Raw genomic sequence first — 15,000 nt, 5'->3', positions numbered from 1 at the left:
TTCATCCATGCAGGTCTCCTCTAGAGCAGTGATGTTTTGGGGCTGTTGCTGGGCAACACGGACTTTCAACTCCCTCCAATGATTTTCTATGGGTTTGAGATCTGGAGACTGGCTAGGCCACTCCAGGACCTTGAAATGCTTCTTACGAAGCCACTCCTTCGTTGCCCGGGCGGTGTGTTTGGGATCATTGTCATGCTGAAAGACCCAGCCACGTTTCATCTTCAATGCCCTTGCTGATGGAAGGAGGTTTTCACTCAAAATCTCACGATACATGGCCCCATTCATTCTTTCCTTTACACGGATCAGTCGTCCTGGTAACTTTGCAGAAAAACAGCCCCAAAGCATGATGTTTCCACCCCCATGCTTCACAGTAGGTATGGTGTTCTTTGGATGCAACTCAACATTTTTTGTCCTCCAAACACAACGAGTTCAGTTTTTACCAAAAACGTATATTTTGGTTTGATCTGAGCATATGACATTCTACCAATCTTCTTCTGGATCATCCAAATGCTCTCTAGCAAACTTCAGACGGGCCTGGATATGTACTGGCTTAAGCAGGGGGACACATCTGGCACTGCAGGATTTGAGTCCCTGCGGCATAGTGTGTTACTGATGGTAGGCTTTGTTACTTTGGTCCCAGCTCTCTGCAGGTCATTCACTAGGTCCCCCCGTGTGGTTCTGGGATTTTTGCTCACCGTTCTTGTGATCATTTTGACCCCACGGGGTTAGATCTTGTGTGGAGCCCCAGATCGAGGGAGAGTATCAGTGGTCTTGTATGTCTTCCATTTCCTAATAATTGCTCCCACAGTTGATTTCTTCAAACCAAGCTGCTTACCTATTGCAGATTCAGTCTTCCCAGCCTGGTGCAGGTCTACAATTTTGTTTCTGGTGTCCTTTGACAGCTCGTTGGTCTTGGCCATAGTGGAGTTTGGAGTGTGACTGTTTGAGGTTGTGGACAGGTGTCTTTTATACTGATAACAAGTCCAAACAGGTGCCATTAAAACAGTTAACGAGTGGAGGACAGAGGAGCCTCTTAAAGAAGAAGTTACAGGTCTGTGAGAGCCAGAAATGTTTCTTGTTTGTAGGTGACCAAATACTTATTTTCCACCATAATTTGCAAATTAATGAATTAAAAATCCTACAATGTGATTTTCTGGATTTTTCCCCCTCATTTTGTCTGTCATAGTTGAAGTGTACCTATGATGAAAATTACAGGCCTCTCTCATCTTTTTAAGTGGGAGAACTTGCACAATTGGTGGCTGACTAAATACTTTTTTGCCCCACTGTACCTCCACAGTGATGTGTAGACTAGAGAATCAACTGTCTGACTCAGTGGTGGATTTAGGTATAGAAATTAGGTATAGGATTTAGGTATAGGAATTAGGTATAGGATTTAAGTATAGGCGACATGGGCAGCCGCGGCAACCTGCCGGGGGCGGCACGGGGCGCCAACACAAAAAAAATCGGAATGGTGACATTTGCCCGATCGGTTTTCTATCGCTCATTTGCACTTCAAGTCATTGATATCATGTCACCGTGTGGGACTGTGGGTAAATTAACCTTGTCGGTGTGGGAGCCCCGATTCTAGTTTCTGAGCTAGGCAGGCTACTGCCTGGGAAGGTCTCCCACTCAGAAGTATGAGATGGGGAGAGGGACAGGGGTAGGTTGACCTCAGGTCTCCCCACTGGAATCCCGAGGTAGGGGGACGGGGGTAGGTTGACCTTAGGTCTCCTCACTGGAAGCCCGAGGTAGGGGGGCAGGGGTAGGTTGACCTCAGGTCTCCTCACTGGAAGCCCGAGGTAGGGGGGCGGGGGTAGGTTGACCTCAGGTCTCCTCACTGGAAGCCAGAGGTAGGGGGGCGGGGGTAGGTTGACCTCAGGTCTCCTCACTGGAAGCCAGAGGTAGGGCGACAGGGGTAGGTTGACCTCAGGTCTCCACACTGGAAGCCCGAGGTAGGGGGGTAGGGGGGGCGGGGGTAGGTTGACCTCAGGTCTCCTCACTGGAAGCCCGAGGTAGGGGGGTAGGGGGGGCGGGGGTAGGTTGACCTCAGGTCTCCTCACTGGAAGCCAGAGGTAGGGGGACGGGGGTAGGTTGACCTCAGGTCTCCACACTGGAAGCCCGAGGTAGGGGGGTAGGGGGGGCGGGGGTAGGTTGACCTCAGGTCTCCTCACTGGAAGCCAGAGGTAGGGGGACGGGGGTAGGTTGACCTCAGGTCTCCTCACTGGAAGCCCGAGGTAGGGGGGCGGGGGTAGGTTGACCTCAGGTCTCCTCACTGGAAGCCAGAGGTAGGGGGGCGGGGGTAGGTTGACCTCAGGTCTCCTCACTGGAAGCCAGAGGTAGGGGGACGGGGGTAGGTTGACCTCAGGTCTCCACACTGGAAGCCCGAGGTAGGGGGGTAGGGGGTGCGGGGGTAGGTTGACCTCAGGTCTCCTCACTGGAAGCCCGAGGTAGGGGGTAGGGGGGGCGGGGGTAGGTTGACCTCAGGTCTCCTCACTGGAAGCCAGAGGTAGGGGGACGGGATTAGGTTGAACTCAGGTCTCCACACTGGAAGCCCGAGGTAGGGGGGTAGGGGGGGGCGGGGGTAGGTTGACCTCAGGTCTCCTCACTAGAAGCCAGAGGTAGGGGGACGGGGGTAGGTTGACCTCAGGTCTCCTCACTGGAAGCCCGAGGTAGGGGGACGGGGGTAGGTTGACCTCAGGTCTCCTCCCTGGAAGCCAGAGGTAGGGGGACGGGGTTAGGTTGACCTCAGGTCTCCACACTGGAAGCCCGAGGTAGGGGGGTAGGGGGGGCGGGGGTAGGTTGACCTCAGGTCTCCTCACTAGAAGCCAGAGGTAGGGGGACGGGGGTAGGTTGACCTCAGGTCTCCTCACTGGAAGCCCGAGGTAGGGGGACGGGGGTAGGTTGACCTCAGGTCTCCTCACTGGAAGCCCGAGGTAAGGGGGCGGGGGTAGGTTGACCTCAGGTCTCCCCTCTGGAAGCCCGAGGTAGGGGGAGCAGGGGAATCTATCAAATGGCGCACCTCTAACTTTGTAGAGTACTAATGCCTCTGAACGGGGGTTCTCCATGGAGCCAAGCTAGAACCACCACTGATCTGACTCATACCTCCACAGTGATGTGTAGACTAGAGGATCAACTATCTGACTCATACCTCCACAGTGATGTGTAGACTAGAGGATTAACTATCGGACTTATACCTCCAGAGTGATGTGTGGACTAGAGGATTAACTATCTGACTCATACCTCCACAGTGATGTGTAGACTAGAGGATCAACTATCTGACTCATACCTCCACAGTGATGTGTAGAGGATCAACTATCTGACTCATACCTCCACAGTAATGTGTAGATGATTAACTATCTGACTCATACCTCCACAGTGATGTGTAGAGGGGAGGATCAACTATCTGACTCATACCTCCACAGTGATGTGTAGAGGGTCAACTATCTGACTCATACCTCCACAGTGATGTGTAGACTAGAGGATCAACTATCTGACTCATACCTCCACAGTGATGTGTAGACTAGAGGATCAACTATCTGACTCATACCTCCACAGTGATGTGTAGAGGATCCACTATTTGCCAGATCATGAGTGACAGGACGTCGATGACCAGCAGCACCCCCACGGTGGCGTAGAGTTTCCACGGCTCCAGATGCTGCAAGGAATCATGGGATATAGGAGGAATGGTCAGTTAGGATGTGTTTCAAATGGCACCCTGTATAGTGCACTACTTTAGCACCCTTTTCCCTGTATAGTGCACTACTTTGGCACCCTTTTCCTTACAGTGGAAACCCCTCTAGACCATCCCTCTAGACCATCCCTCTACCCCTCTAGACCATCCCTCTAGACCATCCCTCTACCCCTCTAGACCATCCCTCTACCCCTCTAGACCATCCCTCTAGACCATCCCTCTCCCCTCTAGACCATCCCTCTACCCCTCTAGACCATCCCTCTAGACCATCCCTCTACCCGTCTAGACCATCCCTCTAGACCATCCCTCTAGACCATCCCTCTACCCCGCTAGACCATCCCTCTACCCCTCTAGACCATCCCTCTAGACCACCCCTCTAGACCATCCCTCCAGACCATCCCTCTAGACCATCGCTCTAGACCATCGCTCTACCCCTCTAGACCACCCCTCTAGACCACCCCTCTACACCATCCCTCTAGACCATCGCTCTAGACCATCCCTCTACCCCTCTAGACATCCCTCTAGACCCTCCCTCTACCCCTCTAGACCATCCCTCTACCCCTCTAGACCATCCCTCTACCCCTCTAGACCATCCCTCTACCCCTCTAGACCACCACTCTATCCCTCTAGACCATCCCTGTAGACCATCCCTGTAGACCATCCCTCTAGACCATCCATCTACCCTCTAGACATTCCTCTAGAGCATCCCTCTACCCCTCTAGACAATCCCTCTAGACCATCCCTCTACCCCTCTAGACCATCCCCCTACCCCTCTAGACCATCCCTCTAGACCACATATGTCAGAGTCAAGGCCCGCGGGCCACATCCGGCCCGCAAGAAGGTTTTTTACGGCCCCTGGGATGATCTTGATTTATTATTAGAACCGGCCCGCAGCAAGCCGGCAGCCCGCAGATCTTTTACACGCACCAATACTACATTTCCCACAATGCAAAGGTGACGCACCGAGCAGTAGGCTGCTTCATTTCAATATTTATTGGCACAGCAGTCGTCAGCATCACAGTAAAATTAACTTTCAGATACCCATCAAAAATGGCAAAACGGAAGGTGGATACTGAGAACCGGGGGTTTCAAACAAGGTGGGAGTCGGAGTATATGTTCACGAAGGTAGCTGGAAAACCTGTGTGTCTTCTGTGTGGAGAAAGTGTGGCGGTACTGAAAGAGTATAATCTGAGACGACATTATGAAACGAAACACGCGGACACACACGCGGACGCAACTGTCAAGGCCAGTTTTATTTTGGCAGAAGAGATCGCTAAATCAGCCCGGCCATTTACGGAGGGGGATTTCATCAAAAACTGCATGATTAAAGTTTGTGACGAAGTTTGCCCAGAAAAAAGGCAACTCTTTTTAAATGTGAGTCTGAGCAGAAACACCATTGCCGAGAGAGTAGACCAGTTGTCCATCAATCTAAAAGAGCAGCTTGTGAAAAAGGGAAAAGATTTTATTGCATATTCCTTGGCTGTGGATGAGAGCACCGACATTTCTGACATTGCCCAGTTGTCAATTTTCATCCGCGGAGTGGACTCCAACCTAAGCGTGACAGAGGAGTTTTTGGCTTTACGTCCTATGCATGGCACAACTACGGGGCATGATTTGTATGAAGAGGTGTCAAGATGTGTAAATGAGATGGAGCTGCCTTGGGAAAAACTCGTGGGTTTGACAACCGACGGAGCACCTGCGATGTGTGGACACAGGAGCGGACTGGTGGCGAAGATACGGGAAAAGATGCAAGAGGAAAACGCGACAGGTGAGCTGACAGCTTATCATTGTATCATACACCAGGAAGCGTTGTGCGGTAAAGCCTTGAAAATGGAGCATGTAATGAGCATCATCACGCGCACAGTTAACTTTATCAGAGCCAAAGGTTTGAATCACCGCCAGTTCAAGGCATTTCTGACGGAGTTAGAAACGGAGCATGGTGATTTGCCTTATCACACAGAGGTGCGATGGCTAAGCCAGGGAAAGGTGCTTCAAAGATGTTTCGAGCTTCGTGAGGAGATTTGTCTGTTCTTGGACAGCAAAGGGAAAGACACAACACAACTCCGAGACGAAATGTTTCTGTGTGAAATGGCTTTTCTGTGTGACATTACGAGTCATCTGAATGCAATAAACTTGCAGCTGCAGGGTCGGGATCGTGTCATCTCTGATATGTACAGTACAGTGAAGGCATTTAAAACCAAACTGACTCTGTGGGAGACGCAGATGCGGAAAGAAAATTTGAGCCACTTTCCCAGCTGCCAGACCATGAAAGAGAAGCTCTCTACCAGTGCGTTCCCGAGCACACAGTTGGCTGATAAAATAGGTATGCTTGCCGCTGACTTTCGACGCCGATTTGCTGACTTTGAAGCACAAAAAAGCAGGTTGGAACTGCTCGGTAACCCATTTGCTGTTGACGTGGAAAGCTCACCACCAAACCTCCAAATGGAGTTGATTGACCTCCAATGCAATGATGCACTGAGGGCAAAATATGCGGCAGTGGGTGCTGCGGAGTTCGCCCGTTTCCTCCCCGGCACAATGCCCCAGCTGCGCATCCAGGCTGCTCAAACGTTGTCTATGTTTGGCAGCACATACCTGTGTGAACAACTGTTTTCTTTGATGAACCTGAACAAAACATCACACAGAAGTCGACTTACTGCTGAACACCTCCACTCAATTCTGAGGATTTCTTCAGCTCAGAGCCTTACCCCGAACATTGATGAACTTGTGGAAAAGATGGGACACCACCAAGTATCACCCTCAACCTCAAACAAGTGAACATTACTGTGCAATCACATATTTAGAGTTTTTACTCAGTTCAAGTTTAAAAGTTAAAATTTAATATTTGTTTTCACTGCATGTTACTTCTCCTTAAACAAAGTGTTGTTTTTGATTAATAGATTTTTGCACTTTATTTTTTTGTATTTCAATCCAATTATATTTTAAAAATATTTCAGTTGAGTGGATGATAGAAAATTGCTATTATTGTTTTTTCTTTGAAGTAAATTTAGCCCACTTTTGCTAAAATAGAAAATATAGTCTACTGATGGTGCCTTGAATACCGGTTTCTTTCATTTAATGTTCATGTTATGGGGATATTTATATAAAGGAAATTTGTCTTTTGTGTCTGTTGAAAATTAAAGATTACTGACAGAGCCATAAGAAAATATTGCTTTATTTATCTGATCATATTGTAATATATTTGTTAGGTTTTCAGTAGGTTCAATTAGGTTCACTAGACTATATGCGTCATTTAAAAATTTTTCAATGAACATTCGAACAGTCCGGCCCTCGTCTTGTAGCTGATTTTTTTATTTGGCCCTCCGTCCATTTGACTTTGACACCCCTGCTCTAGACCATCCCTCAACCCCTCTAGACAATCCCTCTACCCCTCTAGACCATCCCTCTACCCCTCTAGACCATCCCTCTAGACCATCCCTCTACCCCTCTAGACCATCCCTCTAGACCATCCCTCTACCCCTCTAGACCACCCCTCTACCCCTCTAGACTACCCCTCTACCCCTCTAGACCATCCCTCTACCCTTCTAGACCACCCCTCTACCCCTCTAGACCACCCCTCTACCCCTCTAGACCATCCCTCTACCCCTCTAGACCATCCTTCTACCCCCCTAGACCATCCCTCTACACCTCTAGACCACCCCTCTAGACCATCCCTCTAGTCCTCTAGACCATCCCTCAGTACACTACTGTTGACCAGGGCTATAGTCAGTACACTACTGTTGACCAGGGATATAGTCAGTACACTACTGTTGACCAGGGATATAATCAGTACACTACTGTTGACCTGGGATATAATCAGTACACTACTGTTGACCTGGGATATAGTCAGTACACTACTGTTGACCAGTGGTACTTTATAGGGAATAGGGCCCCATTTTGGACAAACCCTTTGGTGGATGAACACAGGGGATCATGGCCTAAGGCCCAGACATCCGTTCGGTTTGACTGTGAGGGATTAACGATGACATAAATAGACTGGAGCCTGAGCTCACAGAGAAAACAGAGATTCAATTCAATCTGCCCCCCCACACCACAGCGTCTGGTTGGGCCGTAAACATTTAACACACAGGCTCCATATCAAATTAAAACCCAACGAGCAGCGCTCACTGACAACAAAAAAAATGGATAGGCAATAATACTGTTTTATGTAACTGTTTGAAAGAAGAAAAATAAAAAGCGAGGAGAGACAACGGACCGATAGCGTAACTGTAATATTGATTTTGTTGCATTATCCCAGAGGATTAAAGTTCTGTTTCGAATTCGATCTATTCTCCTCATAGGAAGCAGAACGATAAAGGACATGCATCCCAAATGGCACCCTACCCTACACCCCTATTCCCTATAGGGCCCTGGTCAAATGTAGTGCACTGCAAAGGGGAATAGGGTGCCATTTGGGATGGACCTACTATTCACTCTCTATTGTCCGAGTTATAGTCTACACTATCTTTTATATAGTAGTAGATATATCAGTAATTCAGTTGAAAAACACAAAGGTGGAAGTAAATGTAAACTTTTCCTACAGTCAAATGACCAAATCGCCCTCTATTGGCCTCATGGGTGAAATGTTCTTAATATGTTTAATATTAATATTTTAATATATTTTATTAATATTAATATATGTTTAATATTTTATTAATATTAATATATGTTTAATATTTTATTAATATTAATATATGTTTAATATTTTATTAATATTAATATATGTTTAATATTGTATTAATATTAATATATGTTTAATATTTTATTAATATTAATATATGTTTAATATTTTATTAATATTAATACATATTATTTCTTACAAACCTGCGGATTGGTGTTTCTATGTCAAGCAGGTTGTGTTATATTTCAGTCTTCTGTGACGTACAAAAAGTGTCATATTGGGATTCAAACTCAAAATGTAATATATTTTAACTCTATATCTGACATGGTACTTCTTCTTTCTCTAATCCCATAACCACGTGTGTGACGTGTATACCTTCATATGAAAGTAGATTTGTTTAAGACTACCAAGAAACACTGTGTGTGACCCCTGATTTAGTCCAAAGAAGTAAGGTTAAACATGCCTCATATCTAGATACTGTGGAAATGTATGCGCCTTGGCAAACATAGAGGATCACCTAACACTAGTAGAAAATACATTTTACACCTATTATCTACTTGAAATAGAAACATATTTATCACACACACACCCTATTTTACATGGGTGGCAGGTAGCCTAGTGGTTAGAGCGTTGGGCCGTGACAGAAAGGTTGCTGGATCGAATCCTCGAGTTGACAAGGTAAAAACCTGCAGGGCGCCGAAGACGTGGATGTCGATTAAGGAAGCGCCCCGGCACCTCCCTGATTCAGAGGGGTTAAATGTCGGAAGACTGGTTTCAGTTGAAGACTGGTTTCCTCCCAGTGTTGTACAACTGACAAGGTATCCTGGTTTCCTCCCAGTGTTGTACAACTGACAAGGTATCCTGGTTTCCTCCCAGTGTTGTACAACTGACTAGGTATCCTGGTTTCCTCCCAGTGTTGTACAACTGACTAGGTATCCTGGTTTCCTCCCAGTGTTGTACAACTGACTAGGTATCCTGGTTTCCTCCCAGTGTTGTACAACTGACTAGGTATCCTGGTTTCCTCCCAGTGTTGTACAACTGACTAGGTATCCTGGTTTCCTCCCAGTGTTGTACAACTGACAAGGTATCCTGGTTTCCTCCCAGTGTTGTACAACTGACTAGGTATCCTGGTTTCCTCCCAGTGTTGTACAACTGACTAGGTATCCTGGTTTCCTCCCAGTGTTGTACAACTGACTAGGTATCCTGGTTTCCTCCCAGTGTTGTACAACTGACTAGGTATCCTGGTTTCCTCCCAGTGTTGTACAACTGACTAGGTATCCTGGTTTCCTCCCAGTGTTGTACAACTGACAAGGTATCCTGGTTTCCTCCCAGTGTTGTACAACTGACTAGGTATCCTGGTTTCCTCCCAGTGTTGTACAACTGACTAGGTATCCTGGTTTCCTCCCAGTGTTGTACAACTGGCTAGGTATCCTGGTTTACTCCCAGTGTTGTACAACTGACTAGGTATCCTGGTTTCCTCCCAGTGTTGTACAACTGACTAGGTATCCTGGTTTCCTCCCAGTGTTGTACAACTGACTAGGTATCCTGGTTGCCTCCTAGTGTTGTACAACTGTCTAGATATCCTGGTTTCCTCCCAGTGTTGTACAACTGACTAGGTATCCTGGTTTCCTCCTGGTTTCCACCCAGTGTTGTACAACTGACTAGGTATCCTGGTTTCCTCCCAGTGTTGTACAACTGACTAGGTATCCTGGTTTCCTCCCAGTGTTGTACAACTGACTATGTATTCTGGTTTCCTCCCAGTGTTGTACAACTGACTAGGTATCCTGGTTTCCTCCCAGTGTTGTACAACTGACTAGGTATCCTGGTTTCCTCCCAGTGTTGTACAACTGACAAGGTATCCTGGTTTCCTCCCAGTGTTGTACAACTGACTAGGTATCCTGGTTTCCTCCCAGTGTTGTACAACTGACTAGGTATCCTGGTTTCCTCCCAGTGTTGTACAACTGACAAGGTATCCTGGTTTCCTCCCAGTGTTGTACAACTGACTAGGTATCCTGGTTTCCTCCCAGTGTTGTACACCTGACTAGGTATCCTGGTTTCCTCCCAGTGTTGTACAACTGACTAGGTATCCTGGTTTCCTCCCAGTGTTGTACAACTGACTAGGTATCCTGGTTTCCTCCCAGTGTTGTACAACTGACAAGGTATCCTGGTTACCTCCCAGTGGTGTACAACTGACTAGGTATCCTGGTTTCCTCCCAGTGTTGTACAACTGACTAGGTATCCTGGTTTCCTCCCAGTGTTGTACAACTGACTAGGTATCCTGGAAGGGAGGGAGGCCCTTCACCAGTAGGACCAATTGGAGGGGTACAACGGTATGGCAACTGGGAGGACTAGCTTGATATCTCTGAGGGGCCGACTACAGAACAGGACTGGGCTCGAGAGAAAGAGCAGGGAGGACTAGCTTGATATCTCCGAGGGGCCAACTACAGAACAGGACTGGGCTCGAGAGAAAGAGCAGGGAGGACTAGCTTGATCTCTCCGAGGGGCCGACTACAGAACAGGACTGGGCTCGAGAGAAAGAGCGGGAGTAGAGAGAGAGAGTAAATATGGAATGATAATAACACGTTGGGGAAAATGCATCATTTTCAGCGCATATACAAGGTGCTATCTACAACCTACAAGGGTTCTCCTATGGGGACAGAAGAAGAGTGCCCTTTACTGGGATAACGCTAGAGTGAAAGCCAGTCATTCTCCTCTTTATTTACCTTCCTCTTCTCCTTCTTGTCATCCTTCTTGGTGAAGACGGTGTGGACCCACCAGATCTTCGTGAACATAGAACCGTACGCCAGGCTGAAGCCCAGGCCAAGCAGCCACAGCCGGAACTGGCCAGGGGAAGAGGGGAAAGAAGATAGATCTACTAAATAATCATATTTAATTGTATATATGCATCTATTAAATAATAATATTTAATTGTATATATGCATCTACTAAATAATCATATTTAATTGTATCTATGCATCTATTAAATAATAATATTTAATTGTATATATGCATCTATTAAATAATCATATTTAATTGTATCTATGCATCTATTAAATAATAATATTTAATGATATATATGCATCTATTAAATAATAGTATTTAATTATATCTATGTATCTATTAAACAATAATAATTTATTTACATAACTTGTGGGGGATAAAAACAGTTGTTTTCAAATGTATTAAATGTGTTAAATATAATAGTTATTAAAGAATAATTCCTTTTTAAAAGTCAATAACTTGGCAGTTATTCATTTGACCTCAACTGTCTTCGTACAAGAATTCTAACACACCCATAAAACTCAATCCCCCATAATGCCTCAGTGGTAGGATCCACTTCCCTTTAGCAGTAGATGTAGGGTGAAGATCTTGGGTCAGTTTAGCATTATCCTTACTATTTTTTAAGGTTAGGATCTTTACCTAGGGAAACACTTTCAGCCCAGAGCTTTCCTGTGCCCATAAAACTCAATCCCACACAATGCTGTAATGGTATGGCTCCACTTCCTGTGTACTTCCTGTGTACCTGGCAGACCACGGGGAACTGCTTCCTGTGTACGTGGTGTCCGTCGAGGCCCAGAGGGAAGACAGCAGCCAGAGCCATCATACACCCCACTGCCGTCATGTTGTTCAGGTAGGGCTGGGAGTTCTGGATGTACCTGTCATACACACACACACACACACACACATACACATACACATACACACACACACACACACACACACACACACACACACACACTCACACACACACACACACACACACACACACACACACACACACACACACACACACACACACACACACACACACACACACACACACACACACACACACACACACACACACACAAACACACATGAACACTATCTCTGTCTACAGAATGTCTGTGTGAGCCATTCAGCATGCAGAGAACCCAGCCTGAAACAGTACATGAGGATATTAGCTGTCTGTCACAAATGTAAATTTTGGGATTTAACTGTCAAGCTCACAAACCGAGATGTGAATATCCTTGTTAAGAGTCACGCTGAATGACTAATATACAGATATTTAGCTGTCAAGATCACACACCGAGATGTGAATATCCTTGGTAAGAGTCACACTGAATGACTGATAAACAGGATGTCCAGAAGTGGGAATATTGGATATATCTGTGATGGATTTAGGATCAAAATAAATATTATCTGAATCACTGTATTTCACACATTTCAAACACGCTTAGAAAATGGGAGAGAACAAATGCTGTATACACGCACACACACACACGCACGCACACACACACACACTCGCACACACACACACACACTCGCGCACACTCGCGCACACGCACACACACACACACACACACACACACACACACACACACACACACACACACACACACACACACACACACACACACACACCACACAGGTCTTTGCGTACCTGACATTGCTGTTGTAGATGTTGAATGTGAGACACACTATTCCCAGTAGAATCCCCAGTCCAGCGAACACAGACACAGAGACAAAGAGCTTCTGAGAGAGGAACCTAAACACCTCAATAACCACGGTCTGATCTGCTGGGGGGCCTGGACCTACGGGGGTGGGGGGGGGGGGGGAGAGGAGAGATAGGAGAGATAATATAATGAACCCTTAATTGACTGAGAATGCAATCTCATTATAGCAGCGACCTGAGAAAGACGTGCAGGGGTAGAATGAGCCATGCGGAGGCTAGGGATGACTAGGTGGACGAGGAAGTATGTGGGATCGGGATGAGACCAAAGCCAGGACATCTGGGTTCACGACCCCTTCTCTTACGAGTGGCACGGGCTCTTTAGTGACCACAGAGAGTCAAGACCTCGATTTAAAATCACAGCTGATGGACAGAAACCCTTGTAGGGAGGGAGGGAGGGAGGGATAAATGAAGGGAGGGAGGGATGGATACATGGAAGGAGGGAGGGAGGGATGGAGAGAGGAGGGAGGGAGGGAGGGAGGGAGGGAGGGAGGGAGGGAGGGAGGGAGGGAGGGAGGGAGGGAGGGAGGGAGGGAGGGACAGAAAAAGAGGGATGGATGAGAGTAGAGAGGGAAGTGGTGGAGGTAGAGAGATAGAGGTTGATGAAGAGAGATAGAGAGATATAGATGGAGAGAGATGGATGGAGAGAGATGTGAAGGGAGATGGAGAGATATAGGTGAAGGGAGATGGAGAGATATAGGTGAAGGGAGATGGAGAGAGATAGATGGAGAGAGAGATGAAGGGAGATGGAGAGATATAGGTGAAGGGAGATGGAGAGAGATGGATGGAGAGAGAGAGATGAAGGGAGATGGAGAGATATAGGTGAAGGGAGATGGAGAGATAGAGAGACACAGGCCGTGTCCAAATGCCCATGCTTGAGTTGTAAATACTAGGCATTATGGGAAAAATTGTACGTTTTATAGTATGTGAAAGAAAATAAAAACATTTAGTATGGTTTAAATGCCAGGATGTCATACTCTTTTCGGCTTTTCATATAGTAGAATTCACTGCATGCTATTGAGAAAGAGAATGGTCTTCAGACCCATGTGTGTTTGACAACAGCTGATAATCAGAGAAGGTGACAACGCGCTGTATCAAAATGAAAGAACGGCGGGAATCAACCCAACAGGCAAGACCAATTTCAGACAGAGTCAGTGTCTTGTCGGGGAGAAGGACAGATGCTAATCAGGCTGGATCTCTCCCTCGCCCATTCTGGACTCAGGGTTAGTAGGAGAGATCTGGTAGAGTTAGAGGTCAGTGGGGTTAGTTATTAGGAGTGATCTGGTAGAGTTAGAGGTCAGCGGGGTTAGTAGGAGAGATCTGATAGAGTTAGAGGTCAACAGGGTTAGTAGGAGAGATCTGATAGAGTTAGAGGTCAGCAGGGTTAGTAGGAGAGATCTCATAGAGTTAGAGGTCAGCGGGGTTAGTTATTAGGAGTGATCTGGTAGAGTTAGAGGTCAGTGGGGTTAGTAGGAGAGATCTGATAGAGTTAGAGGTCAGCGGGGTTAGTTATTAGGAGTGATCTGATAGAGTTAGAGGTCAGTGGGGTTAGTTATTAGGAGTGATCTGGTAGAGTTAGAGGTCAGCAGGGTTAGTAGGAGAGATCTGGTAGAGTTAGAGGTCAGCGGGGTTAGTAGGAGAGATCTGATAGAGTTAGAGGTCAACGGGGTTAGTAGGAGAGATCTGGTAGAGTTAGAGGTCAGTGGGGTTAGTTATTAGGTGTGATCTGGTAGAGTTAGAGGTCAGCGGTGTTAGTAGGAGAGATCTGGTAGAGTTAGAGGTCAGCGGGGTTAGTAGGACCGCCAACACACTGCTCTACATCTCCAGTCTGGAATATGGAGTACAGGTGTTGGATCTTAATTTGACCATTATTGTCACAGCAAAATTATCCTGTAGCAACAGGATTTGAACATTTAGTCCCTAATGTTACTTGATCGATGGTTAGATAATTAGTTGGCCAAAATTAGGCTACAAGTACCATACCGCCAATATAACCTTCTACTAGTGAGGGTTTTCAGTGCAGGACACTTCAAAGCAACAAAAGAGTGATCATAATTAAGATACCGAAGTGTAAATGTAAAACGACAATTGGGGCACTCAAAAGAACAGAGCTTGGAGCTCATCTGCTGTGTGATGCTGGAACAGGTACAGGATGTCTCTGTGAATTGGCACTCAAATATAACAGCTTCCTGTCAGACA

General features: G+C 46.6%; 1 pseudogene; it reads right to left on the bottom strand.

Moving 5' to 3' along the window:
* The window catches only part of LOC139372768 (gamma-aminobutyric acid type B receptor subunit 1-like), a 274,428-nt pseudogene that overhangs the window by 37,321 nt on the left and 222,107 nt on the right, over window positions 1-15,000 (bottom strand).

This window comes from Oncorhynchus clarkii, chromosome 18 (assembly GCF_045791955.1).
Source record: "Oncorhynchus clarkii lewisi isolate Uvic-CL-2024 chromosome 18, UVic_Ocla_1.0, whole genome shotgun sequence".
Taxonomy (NCBI): domain Eukaryota; kingdom Metazoa; phylum Chordata; class Actinopteri; order Salmoniformes; family Salmonidae; genus Oncorhynchus; species Oncorhynchus clarkii.
The sequence above is the reverse complement of the archived record's forward strand: the minus strand, read 5'-3'. Positions and strand labels throughout refer to the sequence as shown.